The sequence below is a fragment of the Harpia harpyja genome, chromosome 23 (assembly GCF_026419915.1).
Source record: "Harpia harpyja isolate bHarHar1 chromosome 23, bHarHar1 primary haplotype, whole genome shotgun sequence".
In the NCBI taxonomy this organism is placed as follows: domain Eukaryota; kingdom Metazoa; phylum Chordata; class Aves; order Accipitriformes; family Accipitridae; genus Harpia; species Harpia harpyja.
The window spans coordinates 16,158,352-16,173,349 of record NC_068962.1 but is presented as its reverse complement, the minus strand read 5'-3'; the positions used below and the strand labels follow the sequence as shown (position 1 = coordinate 16,173,349).

Sequence of the window (14,998 nt, the reverse complement as noted above, 5' to 3'; positions counted from 1 at the left end):
TGTTTACATGAAAGAAGCTGCACAAAAAAAATTAGTTAGATTAAATGCTCTAGGGCCAGATTTCATCTGACCTTCCCGTGATACCCTAGTAAAAAAATTAAAGGAAGGTCTTGTACAGCAAGTACTTCTTTTTACTGCATGAAGCAGCAGGTCTGCTCCCTCACTGGAGGACTCTGGTCAAACTTCCCTTTGCACTGGAGGAGATAATGAAAAGTTGAGGCCGTCTGCATATTTGCCCCGCGTAGCAAAGCTAGGGAAGAATTAGTGCCCAAGGTGTAGCCTTACCTTTCAATAATAACTAGCTTATAAAAGGATTGTGGCTTTCCTTAAAACTGCATCTGCAGGGTGGAGCTGCTTGCAGACTGTGGGGTTGAAAGGCCTACAGGGACTGTTGATATAACTGTACAAAGTTGGGAAAAAATTCAAAATAAAACGAAGCTTTTAATGAATCACAAAGCTATACTGTCCCAAGCAGGTGATGAATTCTGAATAATTAAGAGCTTCATTTCTCTTACAATGCAGATGTATTTATTTTTTTAATCTCCTGCAGTTGTACTGATAACACCTTATACTCCATCTACTTCTTAATGACAAGTCTGCTTATGTCCCTGGAGGACTAAGTTCAAGACAAACAGAAGAACAGGCACCAGGCCTAGGAGGACCTATAGTTGACACATAGCACTCTGGAAGAACTGCTGCTAGGTATGAGCTCTGTTCAAGAGCAGTGCAAAACAGATTGGGAGAATGACAGTAAGACAGACTTAGGAGGTGCTGTATGATCCGTGGGGAATGAAAAGTATTTTGGAGGCAATTTTTAATTTATTGGCAGAACTCTTTAAATGTGCATGGTAGAGAAGGAGGTGTGTTTTCTTCAGCTCAGTTAATAAATTAAGGTTCTGATTTACGTGAACATTCATTACAAAGGACTGTTAACCTGTAGATATGGCCCAACTCTACTTATTGGCACACCTGACGAGGACTGAAGTTAGTAGATCTCTGCATCCCCCACTCCTCACGATCACTAACCGCCAGCTTTAAAGCAGCTTTAAAACTGCTGACTACATCTCAGCAGCAGAGCAGCACAACCAGAAGGCCAGGCAGAAGGAAATGCTGTTGCACAGCACACCGTGTAACCCGGTTGGGCTACCCCAGCTGCCTCGTGCCCTTGTGCCCGGCTTTGGGGACCCAGCCTGGGAAACTCCCCGCTGTGCCTTGCGCTCTCCCGGGCACTGAGGAAGGCAACCAGATGGACCTCCATGGCTTCATGGCCCTCACAGCAATGTCTCTGGACACGCACCCCACAGGTTGCCCTGGTCCTCCCTGGAGGGGGGATGATCTCTAGCAGGACAGCGGGGGCGAGGGTCTCACCAGCCTCACCTCGCAGTGAGCACAACTTGTCTACAAGTGAGGGATGGACGTGCGGCATTAAATCCTGGGACCGCTTCAGGCACCTGGTCTGGTGCCTCCTCACTTGGCCACTGAGACTTACTGACATCTAAAGGTCCAAAAGAGACTACAGTGCCAGATGGGGGTCAGTAGATTGCCTCCAAATTTTGGCTATGCCCCTCCCCACAACTCTGTATCTTATCTGTGTTTCTACTGACAAATGTAACAGAAACGCAGGCCCCTATCTCAACTCTCCCACGTATTAGAAGCCACCACTATTTGTTCGCAAATGCTTTCCTCTGCCTTTCGGTTGAGAAACCCACATGAGAAGCCACATATGCTATCCAGTTTAAACACGAAGGGTCACAGATTTTTTTTCTGCAAACTACTTTGAAAAATCTTTCTGAAATAAATGCAGTATAACGCAATGAGGTAGATGACACTAAGCTGTTTCCTTCAAGGTGGATGCATGGTATGAAAGGAAACACGAGTACAAGAACCAGAAAAGAACAGAAAAGAAATAGTGAAAAACTAATACGCAAAAAATATTCAGGAACTGGAAAGAAGGAAATGTGTACAAAGAGGTAGACTGGGAATCTTGTAGGACTCAAACAGCAACAGTAATGTGACGAAGTGCTACAAATAAGAGATGGAACCAAGGAATTTAAAGGGAAAAGATATAGTCCAAGAAGCAAGAGAGAGAAACTGATTTCTTTGTCTTCTCCTATGACTTGAATTCATGCTGATAAAACTGCAACTATTTAGTGCACAGCATTAGTGGCAAACCTTACTCTGAGTTTTCAAGTATTTTCAGACATGTAGTCAGGTTTCAGCTGAACAACAATTGAACAACTTCCAACACATGCACAGACAACAGGTCCATAAACAAGTATCAAAAGCACCAGGTACCCTCCAACACCCCCGATGCAACAGTTCTGGATGCTGGCGGTACAAAGAGCGTCAGGGCTCACTTGCTCTTCTACCTGTACAACATCTCCCATCTGCGCCAAAGGCAGGATACAGGACCAGAAAGAACGTTGGTCTGATCTTGTAGGGCATTTCTTATGTGCTTGTGCTCTTAAATCCTTTCAGAAATGTTGTGTTAGATGACAGAGTAAACTTCAATTTAAGCTCACAACCCCATTCTCTCTCTGTTGCAGTGTCCTATGCTATAAATGTACTGAGGGCGTTCGGGAAAGCTTCTGTCGCACATGGGCAAAAGATTTGCGGGATGGCCACAACGGGCCACATTGCCAAGTTGTCTTCTGGTCCAGAGGAATCCTTTCAGCAGATCGACATCTCAGACTGATCATAGGGAAAACCTTGTGGACACAATACAGAACATGTGGAATGGAGAAACCCAGAAGAAATATTAGATTACTGTGACAGGACAGGAGAAAGGGATAAAGTTTTCATTACTTGAAATCCACCAGCCAGTTTCTTGCACCCCTTTTGGCTATCAATATAAATCTGAAAATTCCTGCTCTGCTCAAAAGAGCTGCTGGTTAATATGTATGCAGTTTTCATATAGGACTTTTTCCTTAGCATTGCTGTGTATCTTTGATTCTCATGTTAATACTTCATCAGCCAGTAGGAGAGGAGCCGGCACCATTTTACACTTGGCCCACAGGTTCCAGTGTGAGTAAAGAGTACTCATCATCTCCTACCATTGCACCCAGTCATTATCTTTGGGGTAATTAGCATATGTATCCTGGAGATCTCCATCAAGATTCTTCTTTCTATTGTGGACTGTAACTATTAGGTTGGATCTCTGGCTGCCATGAACTGGTGTAGCACCCTTAATTAATATCTTTTCCTCTCCCTCTGAGCTGCGAGGAAGCCTTAGGAATAGATGTTGTTAAGGGATATTCAAGGCAGCTGTGAGCTGAAGATTTGAGTCTCTTAAAATCTGATTATGCATTCCTTGTGCACTCAGAGCTCTGTAAGTTTTAGCTTGGTCATAAATATGAGATCAGACCCTCGACTTGTTTAAATGAAGGAATATGTGTTGCATAGAATGCAGGTATCGTTAAACTGCTAAACTTTGCACTGACAGAAGCATTTTTTTAGAGACTGAACAAACGATTTTCAGACCTTAAAACCTCACAGCCAATATCTATGATGCAAAAGTGCTTGCTCTGCCATCCTTCCCATTTTAATCAGTATAATTATAATGGATTACTTTGTAGCATTTAAACAAGTTCACATATCCTCATCCTGCAACTAAAATACCAGTGGCACTTTGTGGATCTATCTCAGCTTGAGAACAGCTGAGGTTATTATTACTATTCCTCTTTCTCTGTTTGTTGTAGCTATGGCTTGTTTCGTTTTTGCTGCTGAAACATGACTACAGCCTATTGTGGCAGCAGACCCATGCGCAACCTGGGGAGCAGGCGGTGGGAACAGGGAAGTCATGTCCCCGCTTCCTTTCAGTGATAAAAGCCTCAGGATAAAATGTCTGTAAAGCTGAGTGCTTCTGAATGAGCCGTTCAGAGCAGTGGAAGCAGGCTGGGATTGAAGTCTAGCTATTTATCTCTTCCCACAACAGATTTGTGAGTGTTCGCTCTGGAAAGAGGAGAGGCTTCAGAAGCCGTCAATGTTCACAAACCACACTGTTAGAGCAGAAGTGTTAACGCCTTTCTGTGGCAATGCGTCGTCTTTGTAAAAAGTACAGTAACTTCTGCCTACAGATAAACGCTCACAACATGCATCTCTCAACTCGTGGGGAATCTATTAGTAATAACAATGGGGTTTCTGTACCTCGTAACATTTCTCTAGATTAAAGTGAGGTATGAATTTTAATTATAATGACAATTCCAGGACAGTTACTTTTTCAGGCACACATAATCCACTACAGTTATTTTGGTTAACTTTCTCTCTGCAAATAAGTACCACTAGTAATAGCTAGCATGTTGTTACAATCCTCTTATGATCTTTCTCATCATATACATTCATACACAATTGTAATTATTATTATTACATAGCCCTATATAATAATTAAATATGTTATAGGTATGTGTAAGTATATGTAGTATGTCATTAAAATAATGTGTGTTACATAAATAAATGGCAAATATTAGTGTACATGTATGTGCTTTGATACATATCTGCACAAGGCAGTGATGGATACTTTGACACAGGGTATGATATTTAGAGTCACATATGAATAAAAATTTGAGAAATAAAAAAAAGGAGATATGTTAGTTCAAACTAAATTCCCTGGAGACAAAACAAGACAGAAGATCTAAACAAAAGCAGTGTATAAAACGTAGCCTAGACATAGATTCTGATGGCAAGTCAGTGCTATAGATACTCTATCAATATCCAAACTGTTAGTGGTAAAGTATTTTTGAGGACAGATTAACATAAAACTACCCAAAAAGGAAAAAAAAGTAATCAACAATCAAACTATATTTTCTTTTCTTTCCCTCACAGAATGACTTTGATTTTTACTGTATTCAGATAGATCCTAACATCCAGGAACAGCCACCAGGCCGCTTGTTATTCATGGGGAAATAAAACAGAACTTGTCTTTCAGTAAATGAAACAGGAACATCTGATATTGCCAGTATAACATCAGCACCTTCTATTTCATTTGGATGCAATTAATCTGGAAGTATGGTATGGTCCCAGGAAACCAATCTTTCCCTAGTTTTACGCAGCAGAAATAGATGTCATTTACTGGAATAGTGGCCTCACTTATGTGGGACACAGCTTCCAGTTGGAGTTTCCAAGCACCTCAACACTTCTGCTTTGCCAGGCTTCCTGTAGGGTATATCCCCATTTTCTGTGCTGGCAGTTACAGGAGCGATGAACTCCAGGTGGAGTGACACAGGGTGCACAGCCTCTGCACTGGAGCAGGGGGAAAACTGCAGGACGTCTATATGAAGATTTGGGTGGCATATGCAGGAGGACAAAATGGTGGGTGTGTAAAAAGGAGCAAACACACACTGAAGATGTGAAGCTGAGAAGCGAAGAGGGTCATCTTCAAAACACCCCTTGTCAGCAACACACGGAGAGGACAACCGCAAGCTCTCCTGCTCCAGTGGAGTTACTGGCCAGTTTTGAATCCGTGTGGTAGCCCTGTAGAAGCTCCTCACTCCCTAGATCTGCTCTCTGTCACGACTGCAAGCACGAGGATGGCGGCTTGTTTCAAAAAGCTGCTTAATCGGGGAGTGAAGATACCTACTGGGATGCTCTGTTGAGTGCTGCATCTTCTCTGTGCCACCCTCAGCTGCTAGCCAACACCCAGGCATAAATAAATGTCCTTTACTGTCTCTGCATGAGATATTCAAACACAAAAAAAGGTAGGTGACCCCCTAGCCTATAAAACCTCTGTGAATATATTGACATTTAACTATTGTGATTTAATCAAGATTTGCAAGTACGTTAGAATGAGTAAGTGATACACTCAGTGTCAATTCAAACAAGAGGATGACACAGCACTGAGTTGATACTAGCCAAAGATATTTCTTGATGATCTGAAAACCACACCTATCTACTGCTGATGCATGGGGCAAATCATTTCTGTAGGCTCAAGCAATTAGAGATAGCCTTCCGAATGATGTTTATCTAACGCTGCTTTCTTCACAGTAAAGACTGTTAATGCAGCAGTTGAGCAACTCCAGGAAGGCACAGTTATCCTGAGATAATCAGAAGCCTGAGGGCTCAGAGGCAGTCATCTGTGTTCTCTGCCCCAATTTCATCGGTATATTAAATTAAAAAAAAAAAATCTGTATGTTAATACATCATGAAGGTCAAACATTTCATTGCAAAGAAGTGTGGAAATCCAAAAATAGGATTCCCAGAGCAATCCTAACAGTATGTTTACATGCATATAGCTACGGTGCATTTTCCCAAATATTATTACTGCTGTCACTCAAAACCTATTAGAAATGTGGACAAATTATTAAGAAACTGATGTCTCAAAAATTGCATATTTGTTTATTTGCCTCCATGTATATGTTTATGAAGTGTGTGGGTAAGCAAATAACCAATTAGTTCAATTTCACTTTGGACATGTATTTAACAATATTCTTTGATGAATTTTGTAATTTCTTTATATATTATGTGATTGCATATATAGGAGGGCAGAATTAAGGTTGATCTGTCCATCTTACAAATTCCATGTAACTACATGGAATCTATTTTATGTGGCACTGGTACCAAACCACGGGACACTGGGTATATGATACGTTTCTAACTGTCCTTCAGGGAAATGACAGTTTCCATATAGGTTCAGCTGGCAAGCTTTTCGCTACTGATATACTCTGAAAGAAAATGGGCTTGAGACTTATTAGTGGTGTTTAGGATTCCTAATTATGGGCCAAGCCGCCTTGGAAATATACTAACAAACCTGAAATGAGCTGTAACGAGCTGACAGGCATCTATATGACAGAATGGTTCATGACTCTGTTGTGAATAGCTAGCTTATTACACAGCATTTAAAAAATACATCTCCAGAGTGTGACTTGGACAAGTACATGCACAGCCTTTCAACATGGGTGTCACGAATGTATGTACGTGGCAAGGAGTCATGACTGACTGTCCTCCCTACACTGCAATCTGACAGAGCCATCTAATCACACTCTGGCTAGATGAGCAGAAATCCTGAGTATGGAAAATGCTGAGAATTACTGGCCCAGTGAATTGATGACACTTGGTATTCTCTGTACATTAAATAATGTGGGCAGCTCTGTTCACTTTCTGGAGTCCATGTGCCCGTATACTGCAATCCCCACACATGCTGCCTTCACAAACAGCCTAAACCATGCACAGAATGTTCCTGGGAACTAAAATACGACGTTATGCCTGGAACAGAGCAGATACAGGGAGAGCAGGACATGGGCCAATCTGGGAAAGTCTGAAGCGCCTCAGAACTTCTTCTATAAAAGGAAGGATTCCCTCCTGAGGGCTTTTCCTCCATTACTGAATGCCCAAAGACAGACAAAAAAACTCACTTAAATGATAAAAAGCTATTCGCAAGAACTGGCTATAAAATGACTGTTATCTCCAAGGCACTGCTCTTTCTCTGAATCCACTGTTATATACCAACACTGTTAAATAACATTGTGCTAATCTAAGAGTCTAAAGTGTTTTCAGGAAAAAAAGCTGCAGTCCTCTCTTTTTATATCATTGAAGAAGCATAAAGAAATAAAGTAAGAGAAAATGCTGATCTCTGAGCATAGATTTCAGTATCGTAGTGGAAGAAAGGAAATCTAAAGACTATCTTGAAGTTGATTATATCACACAACCCCACCCCAGAACTAACCTGCAATCTTTAAACTGCTGTGTTAAAGCAAAAGGGAGACAAGAGAAAAGATAAAGATTAGAAGAAGGAAGGAGGAGGAAAGTTGCTGTTTTATAAAATAATGGAATGATATATAATAAAGCTTAGACAAAATTATATGAGTTAGAGAAAGACAGCATGAAATCCATTACTGCAAACGATTGTGTCCTCACTGGAGTCTGAAACTCCCATAATTTTTTTCATTTTTTAAGGAAAAGGAAGAATGGAAGGAAAAGGAAAAATGTAGAAAACAACAAGAGTTAGGAAAAGCAGGGAGCAAAACTAACAACTCAAGTGACAATATAATTTAAAAAAATATATAATTTTTATTTTATGTTACATGATTAAAATCATGGCCCTGTGTCTTCTTTCACTTGAACCGAATTTGGAAATGCCACATGGCACACAAAACAGGCTGCACAAATGGCATAGCCAGTGGAGTATCACCTTAGCACGTGAAACACAGCACCAGGGCAACAGGAGTATCACCTTCACGCAAGGAAACGCAACACCGGGGCAACAGCTTCCATTCCGTCCCTATCTTTGGTAGTGATTCACAGGGCTCCTCTTCACTCAGCCTCCTCTGAATGTTAAAATACTGTCTAGAGCTCAAATTATAATAAATTCTTTGCTGCTCGAGGTTGTAATAGAAGATTCTGTGTAGTGCAGAGGTAGTTAAAAGGCTTGGGACCTTGAAGGAATTCTGAATTTGTAAGAAAGGTTTGGAGAGGACAGCATTTTCATTTCAAATGCATATTTTTATTGATAAAAATTGAATATAACAACACAGACATCTCACGGGAATAGGGTATTATGAAATCCTCAATTTGAAGTTCAGCAGAACTGCATAGTAGTTAAATGAAAGGATTCATAAAATAAATCTATTACACAAATAATCTATTCAGAACCTCAGGCCAGTTAAGGAACAAGAAGGGATTTGACCCCTGAGTCCTTCTGAAAGTGACAGCAGAAAGGGGCAAATATGTTGTAGGCCTACTAGCTGATAAGCCACCCTGAAAGACAGGCTAAAATGAACCAAGCAAGCTGCAAAGAGTATGGCAAGAGGGAGCAAGAGGACACAGAGCGGGACATCAGCATGTCTCTGCACAGCTCCGATGCCACCGATAATCATAGCACCCATCTGACATGAAAAAGCATCAAAACTTTTCCAGATCAGACTGTGAGCCATGGCCTGTGGCAGATGTAGCAACTTACTTGGAGATGGTTTGAATACATGCACTCATCCAAAATCAGCATAATTGTCAACATTTTCCTCTTTTTACCTTGGTTATTTGGGGGATAAAGTTTCACTAAAATACCGCCTCCCAACTAAAATATACAGTTGAATTAGTGCTAAACACTGTAATGAAATGGTTGTTTGAGGGGTTTGCCATTTACTGACTCATTAAGAAAGAAGTAAAACAAAGAAATTTTTATCAGCTAAAAAACCCACAATGCATTCGTTTTGCAAAAAAGATTAATGAAAAGGAAAAAAAAATATCCTGCTTTTTGGCTAGCTTTAAAAGGCAAGGAACATGTGTATTCCTTGGTGTAGACTTTAACAATCCTCATTAAGACCTCTCTCCTGATTGTAGTTTCAGCAACAGCTTCCATAGCCAGAGGAAAGATATGGCAGAACAAGGCCATGTCTACAAAGCAAGCTAAGGAGAAAACGATCTCACAAAGTTAGGAAATAAATTCTCCTTTCTGTGCTGTACATTTTGTTCTTCTAACCAAACTGAGTACCAAAACTAAGGAACTGTTAATGTAACTAATGATTTCCCTGTGAATGCTTTTGGCCCATTGTGTTAAGGCTTGATTCTGAAGTGGACAGAAACGAAAGGAAGCAAAAAAAATCATATCTATAGCTATATTTCAGTGTAAATTGCTATGTTAATTGGGATATAATTCTGCTGCTGGGGGAAGCAGGACAAAAAACACAGAGTATTTTTAGACCTGTCATCATTAAATATACTTGCTCCTGTCTTAATATTGACATAAACCAGAAGTGAATATATATTTTAAATGCAAGTATTGCTAAACGTTGCACATTCCTCAAGGGCTGAATTTAAGTCCTGCTATAAAGCTTATTAAAATCAACAGTAGCTTTTCCTCTGTCTCCAGCAGAGTCTGAATCTGGATATAAATGAGTATTCTAAAAAAGAGTAACAATGCAAAATCAAAAACCAAAGAACTAAAGAAAGGTACAATAGTTAAAATGTTGGTACTGACATTCAGTTATAATTATAAACACTCTTTTCCCAAGTCAAAATTCCGTACTTTCATGTTCTGGTAAAGCAGAGTCAAAAGTACCCACTTCCCATACACTTGATTGAGACTACCACTAAGGTCCCAGTACTCTCTTTGCTCAGGCTATTCTATTCTGCTCAATGCATTATTCTAAAGTATCTGGTAACAGAGTGAAGAAGGACATTCTCAGGAAGAGCGCAGAATTATAAATGGGGGAAACTAAGCATCAGTTTAGAACTTTATACTGCCGTGTTATCTAAACTGTGAATGTATCAGTCATCATCATCACTTAACTGCCGTTGTACCCAGTCCTTTCATGGAAGACTTTGAAGAACTATCCAGGTATCACAGGAGCTGGTGATTCAGAAGGTAGTAATCTTCTTTGTGCATCATGTGCTGCTAAAAGTGTTCTCCTGAAAAAGCAGGGAAGTAAAACTTCTGAAGCTTTGAAATTGTTAAAACATGTGTGACACTTTTTTTGAGAGAAGTGTTCGCCCATATCCTGGACGGATTCTGCTCCAGGTAATGACATTCCCTCTCTAGTTCCAATTGGATACATTATTCTTCATTTACTCTTGTAAAACACTTAAGGTTGCTGTGTTGCTGTGACAATCTTGCTCCTTATCTGATCAGCTGGTTGTCCAATGCAATTTGAAAGATCTTTTCAACACAGGATAAAATAAAGTAGGCTTTTCCTTTTACCAAATTAATCCTTATTTTTAAGAGTTTAAATTCCAGAGCTCAGGGCACTTTCTTGAACCTCTCTGCAATTCAGAGTACTGTGCTTTCACAACAGCCGTGTTGTGAAACAGCTATTCCTTGCTTTATCTGACGTAACTGCAGTGATATAAAAGTAGTCTCTCAAAGACAGGAGAAAATAGATTAAAAAATGAGACCCCTGTAAATAAATGCTGACATTTACAATTTAAATTGCAGTAGGTCCATTGCCTGTTCCTCCCCAGCTTAGAAAAACAAAGGTAAATCTTGCTCCTCAAAGCAGTTATCACAAGCTAGGGAGGGAGACAAATCACAAGAAAAAGGGAGTGCTGTATTATAGGAACAAATAGTAGGATTTGGGCCAACAGCAGGGAAGAGGGTCAGCCCAGTAAGAGATACAGGCAGGTAAACTGGGAGAGTCATGGAACATCCCTAAGCGACAGGAAAAAGCATTAATTCAAGATAGTTTGGAGGAGGAAGAGGAGCAGAGGATTTTCCTCAACAATGAGGTAAACGTATGGAAAGTGAAAAAGGCTTGGGAAAAAAAAATCTTGGGAGTTCAAGTTTCAGCTGAGCTTGTGATTAAACCCCTGTTTAAACAACTTTGATTAGTAAATGGCAATACATCAAGAAGATGCAATGAAGAGAGGTTAAGATGCAGAACTGTATAATGGAAGCTATGTCAGAAATGAAGGTGATAAACTAGTATCAGTGTAAAAATCTCAGGCTGAAGCTGTATCAACAGATATGAAGACAGAGAAATTGCATCGAGTTTGCAGGGGAAGACACATCTCTGAAATGTCTCAAGGAACTATTCAGGCAGGCAGGTATTCCCACTTTACATGACTAAATCTTCTGAGTGTGGAGAAATATCAAACGAAAATCATGTTGAAGGATAAAAAATGCTGAAGATACCTCACACATCTATGTCTCAGAAATAAGAGACATTTTTCTTTAGCGTTGGAGATGATGTCTCCTTATTGCTCTCACGATCCAAAGCACATTCTGATCTAGTAAACACTCTCTTGCTGGAACAACCAAGTCTCCGAGCTAAGAATCGATGTCTTTCAGTCCATTCACCAGAAAAGACGAGAACTTTGCTTCCTCTCTGAAAGCAAAGCAACCTCCTAGATTAACCGAATGACATTTCTTTTCCCTTCAGGACAAATTTCTAGAAAAGTTCACAGCTAGTTGGCATGCAGCCAGCACAACATTCCCTGGCACCACATGCCCATTAAACTTCAGAGTTTGCTGGCACAAGCCAGCTCTGCATTCTGTCCCGGAGATGGCTGTATTTCAGCAGTAATGAAACTGCAATACACATAGAGCCACATTCTTCGCTCCAACACCCGTGCAGCCCCAGTGAAAACAATGCAGGCAAAGTTAGAAAAATTATATGGAGGTGACCAAAGGCCACCCTGTCAAGCTTTCATTAAAGCATCATTTAAAAAAATATTCCTTTGTTTTCCCCAAATAACCTACCAACTCCCCCTTGCCCCCCACTAATTCCACAGAGCTTTTTAACAAGATGTGTCACTGTTTTCTTCCTCTTCTTCCATCAGAGGGGATCTTCCATGTTCCCTTGTAGCTGTTCCTCACAACAGACATGACATTATCAGACAGCTCACCCCGTTAGTGATGAGCAGGCTGAATTAGCTCCCGCTAAGCACTGGTCATTGAAATAAGAGGGTTTTGAAGTACAGGCAGGCAACTGGTAAATTGGGAGACAGAAGTTACAGCCCAAAGGACAAGTGGTACGGTGCTTCGGAAAGGTCTATTTGTCAGTAAGGTTTATGGGCACAAGCAGGTCTCTTCTGTTTTTTCGTTCGGTAAGCAAGCGGCTAGCTATTTGACCTCCTTCTTTTAAAAACTCCAGGTCGATGCTGGGCGCAGGCAGACCCTCTAAGGAAAGCTGATGCATCTGTGTTGTTCCTATTCAACACAACAGCACTTTGGCCCTATCTCCCCCATTTCTTCCATATTCCCAGTTCTCTGGGGAGTTGCTCTATCATAGGAGCACCTCCGCACTGGCACAGTTGCTTGAGTAACCATCAGTGAGCAGCTCAGGCACATGTGAAAAGCTTAGCAAGCTGAGCAGAACAAGCCCTGTGGAGTACCAGGTGAGTATGCTTAACAAGCGCACCAATTTCTATTCGCCAGTCACACTGATATGAGTAAAGCTGGTTTACGAATTGCGCTGAGGATTAGCTAGATGATTCATAGGAAAATCCAAACTTAAGGGCCCGATTTACATTCAAAGTATGTGGCTGAGAGAGTTGGGAAAAGGGAACACTCCGTCTCTTGCTCAGAATGGATCCTAATTGCCTATTTCTTCTAGTTACAGTGATCGATCTCCAAGCACGTCTATATTAAGTAAACCATATGTGTATATACGTGTATATACACTTCTTCTAAAATACTGAGTTTCAGATTCCCCTGTATGAAACTCAAAATGCCAAGATCTGCTCATGGGAGATTCACTCAGACTCCCAAAGGCCCCTTCCTGTTTTCTTGTTGTATAGCAAAGAGCAGTATTTGCCCCACTGCCTATAAAACACAGGGCAATTAAAGGCACACTGTAAAATATTATTACGGTAATGGCACACATCTGTTCCCGGAACACTGCTTGTTATTTGTGATTAATCTAGTTCACTGAAGAAAGTTGTGAGGGCAGAGGATATATCTTTCTTTTTGTTCCTTGCCTCTGAATATTGCTGGGTGCTGATAATAATACCTACTGACAGAAAAGACTGAAGAAACAGAAATTTTTTTTATCTGGTGAGTAAACACACTATACAGCTAATAACTGCATGAGATGCTCTTATGATTTTTACTTGAGAGGCTGTATTTTATCTATTTTGCCATCTCTCATTAATGATTTTTGCCCCGCTGAGAAAGGACTGGTTTCTATGTACTTGATTTCTCACAACCTGAGCTCTCTTGCATTATCCGTCATTTACAGGGATTCATTATCAAAGTACTGCACAAGGGTTTAAGCTGCAAAACACCAAGAGATTTGTCTGGACTTTGGAAGAGATTTTATGACGTTTGGGATTTGGGAGCAACGCTCTAGAAGAAAAATATTTTTTAAATGCGTCACTTTCTGGATGCCTTGAATCTAGATGAAGCTTCTCTTACCAAGGGCAGTTCATTTCACCGGTCATTCTTTGACTCCGTTTGCTCTGAGCTCTAGCGTCTCCCACACATTCATTTGAAGCTGTACGGTCTCCAAACATTTATAGCAAGGAACTCTCCATCATGCAACTTGGGGAAATGTAATCTCTCTTTTTTTTATCCCTTTTCTATCTCTGTGCTACAAACAGAAAGCCTGTGCTTCCTCCACACCCACTCTCCTTGCCAGAAGCCTCACTGCAACTTCCTGTCAGTTTTACACTCTGCTGTGGACTTCCTCTGGGCAAAAGTTTTATCTGAACGTACCACGTTAACTATTTGCTTACTAAGTGTTTCCTAGTAATGTAAATGCTCGTTTCTTTTTAACCTTTATCAGTTAAACCCTTTGTAACTGGAAAATATTAGTGACACTAGGGAAAAAAGTGCCTATGTTACTTAGGACTGAAATAAGCAAAAGGCTAAGATATACCATAATTATTTGCAGGCAATGGGCATCCTGCTTTTACAGCAGGGCTAATGATAGGCTGTTCACATCCAAAGGTGTAATAATCTACGTAAAAAGAGTAGCATGTTGCATTTCTAAAACACCCTTCACCAGTGGATCTCTGACCCCTTTTAGACTGCCCTGGCATTTACGTTTCCAGCTCCTGATGTTCTAAATTAACCTAAAACCAACCATCATGTCCTTTTGACCTGTCTTTGAGCTATAACTAACCCAGGGCTCCTACCTTGGGCTTGCAAGAACTTGGGGAGAGAGGGACCGTGTTATCCCAACGAGAACTTGGAGAGAAAGGGACGTCGGCTATCCCGATGGACGCGCTGCTGTGGAGCACGAGGCGTCTTTGGGAACATGTAACAGGGCTGGCGACAGGGTTACACATCACGGGCCTGGTACCGCAAGGCAACCCTGGGCTCTGCACTCTGGCTTTCACACGTTTTTCCAGCCCCTCAAGTAGCACATCTTGCCCGTGCTCCATCCCCCAGCCAAAATCTCCCAAGCCCAAAGCAGGACCGTGTGGACGAAGGCCCACGCGTCCCGTGGGCCGCCTCTCCCTCCCTCCCTCCCTCGCTGCCACCACAGGCGGCGGCGGGCCGGGGGCAGGCCGCACAGCCGCAGGACGGGCGGCCCGGCCCTCCCCAGCGGGGTTTCCAGTCAGGGCAGCGCCCGGCCATCCCTTCCTACCCACCACCAGCCGCTCCGCGCCGGGGCTGTGTGTCAGTGCC

At 41.5% G+C, this 14,998-nt stretch overlaps 2 long non-coding RNA genes across 3 annotated transcripts in view; one reads left to right on the top strand and one right to left on the bottom strand.

Moving 5' to 3' along the window:
* LOC128135650 (uncharacterized) overlaps positions 1-2,787 on the top strand; it is a 17,691-nt gene extending 14,904 nt beyond the window's left edge. Inside the window, exon 2 of the long non-coding RNA XR_008233191.1 lies at positions 2,547-2,787. This is a non-coding gene — a long non-coding RNA (uncharacterized LOC128135650). The remainder of the gene's footprint in view (positions 1-2,546) is intronic.
* Positions 1-14,998, bottom strand: part of LOC128135649 (uncharacterized) — a 20,691-nt gene extending 5,693 nt beyond the window's left edge. The window contains exons 1-3 of one of the 2 annotated variants that reach the window (XR_008233189.1): positions 13,781-14,998; positions 8,123-10,338; positions 286-400 (exon numbers count right to left, since the gene is read on the bottom strand). This is a non-coding gene — a long non-coding RNA (uncharacterized LOC128135649). The remainder of the gene's footprint in view (positions 1-285; positions 401-8,122; positions 10,339-13,780) is intronic. The other variant, XR_008233190.1, reaches the window with a different exon arrangement.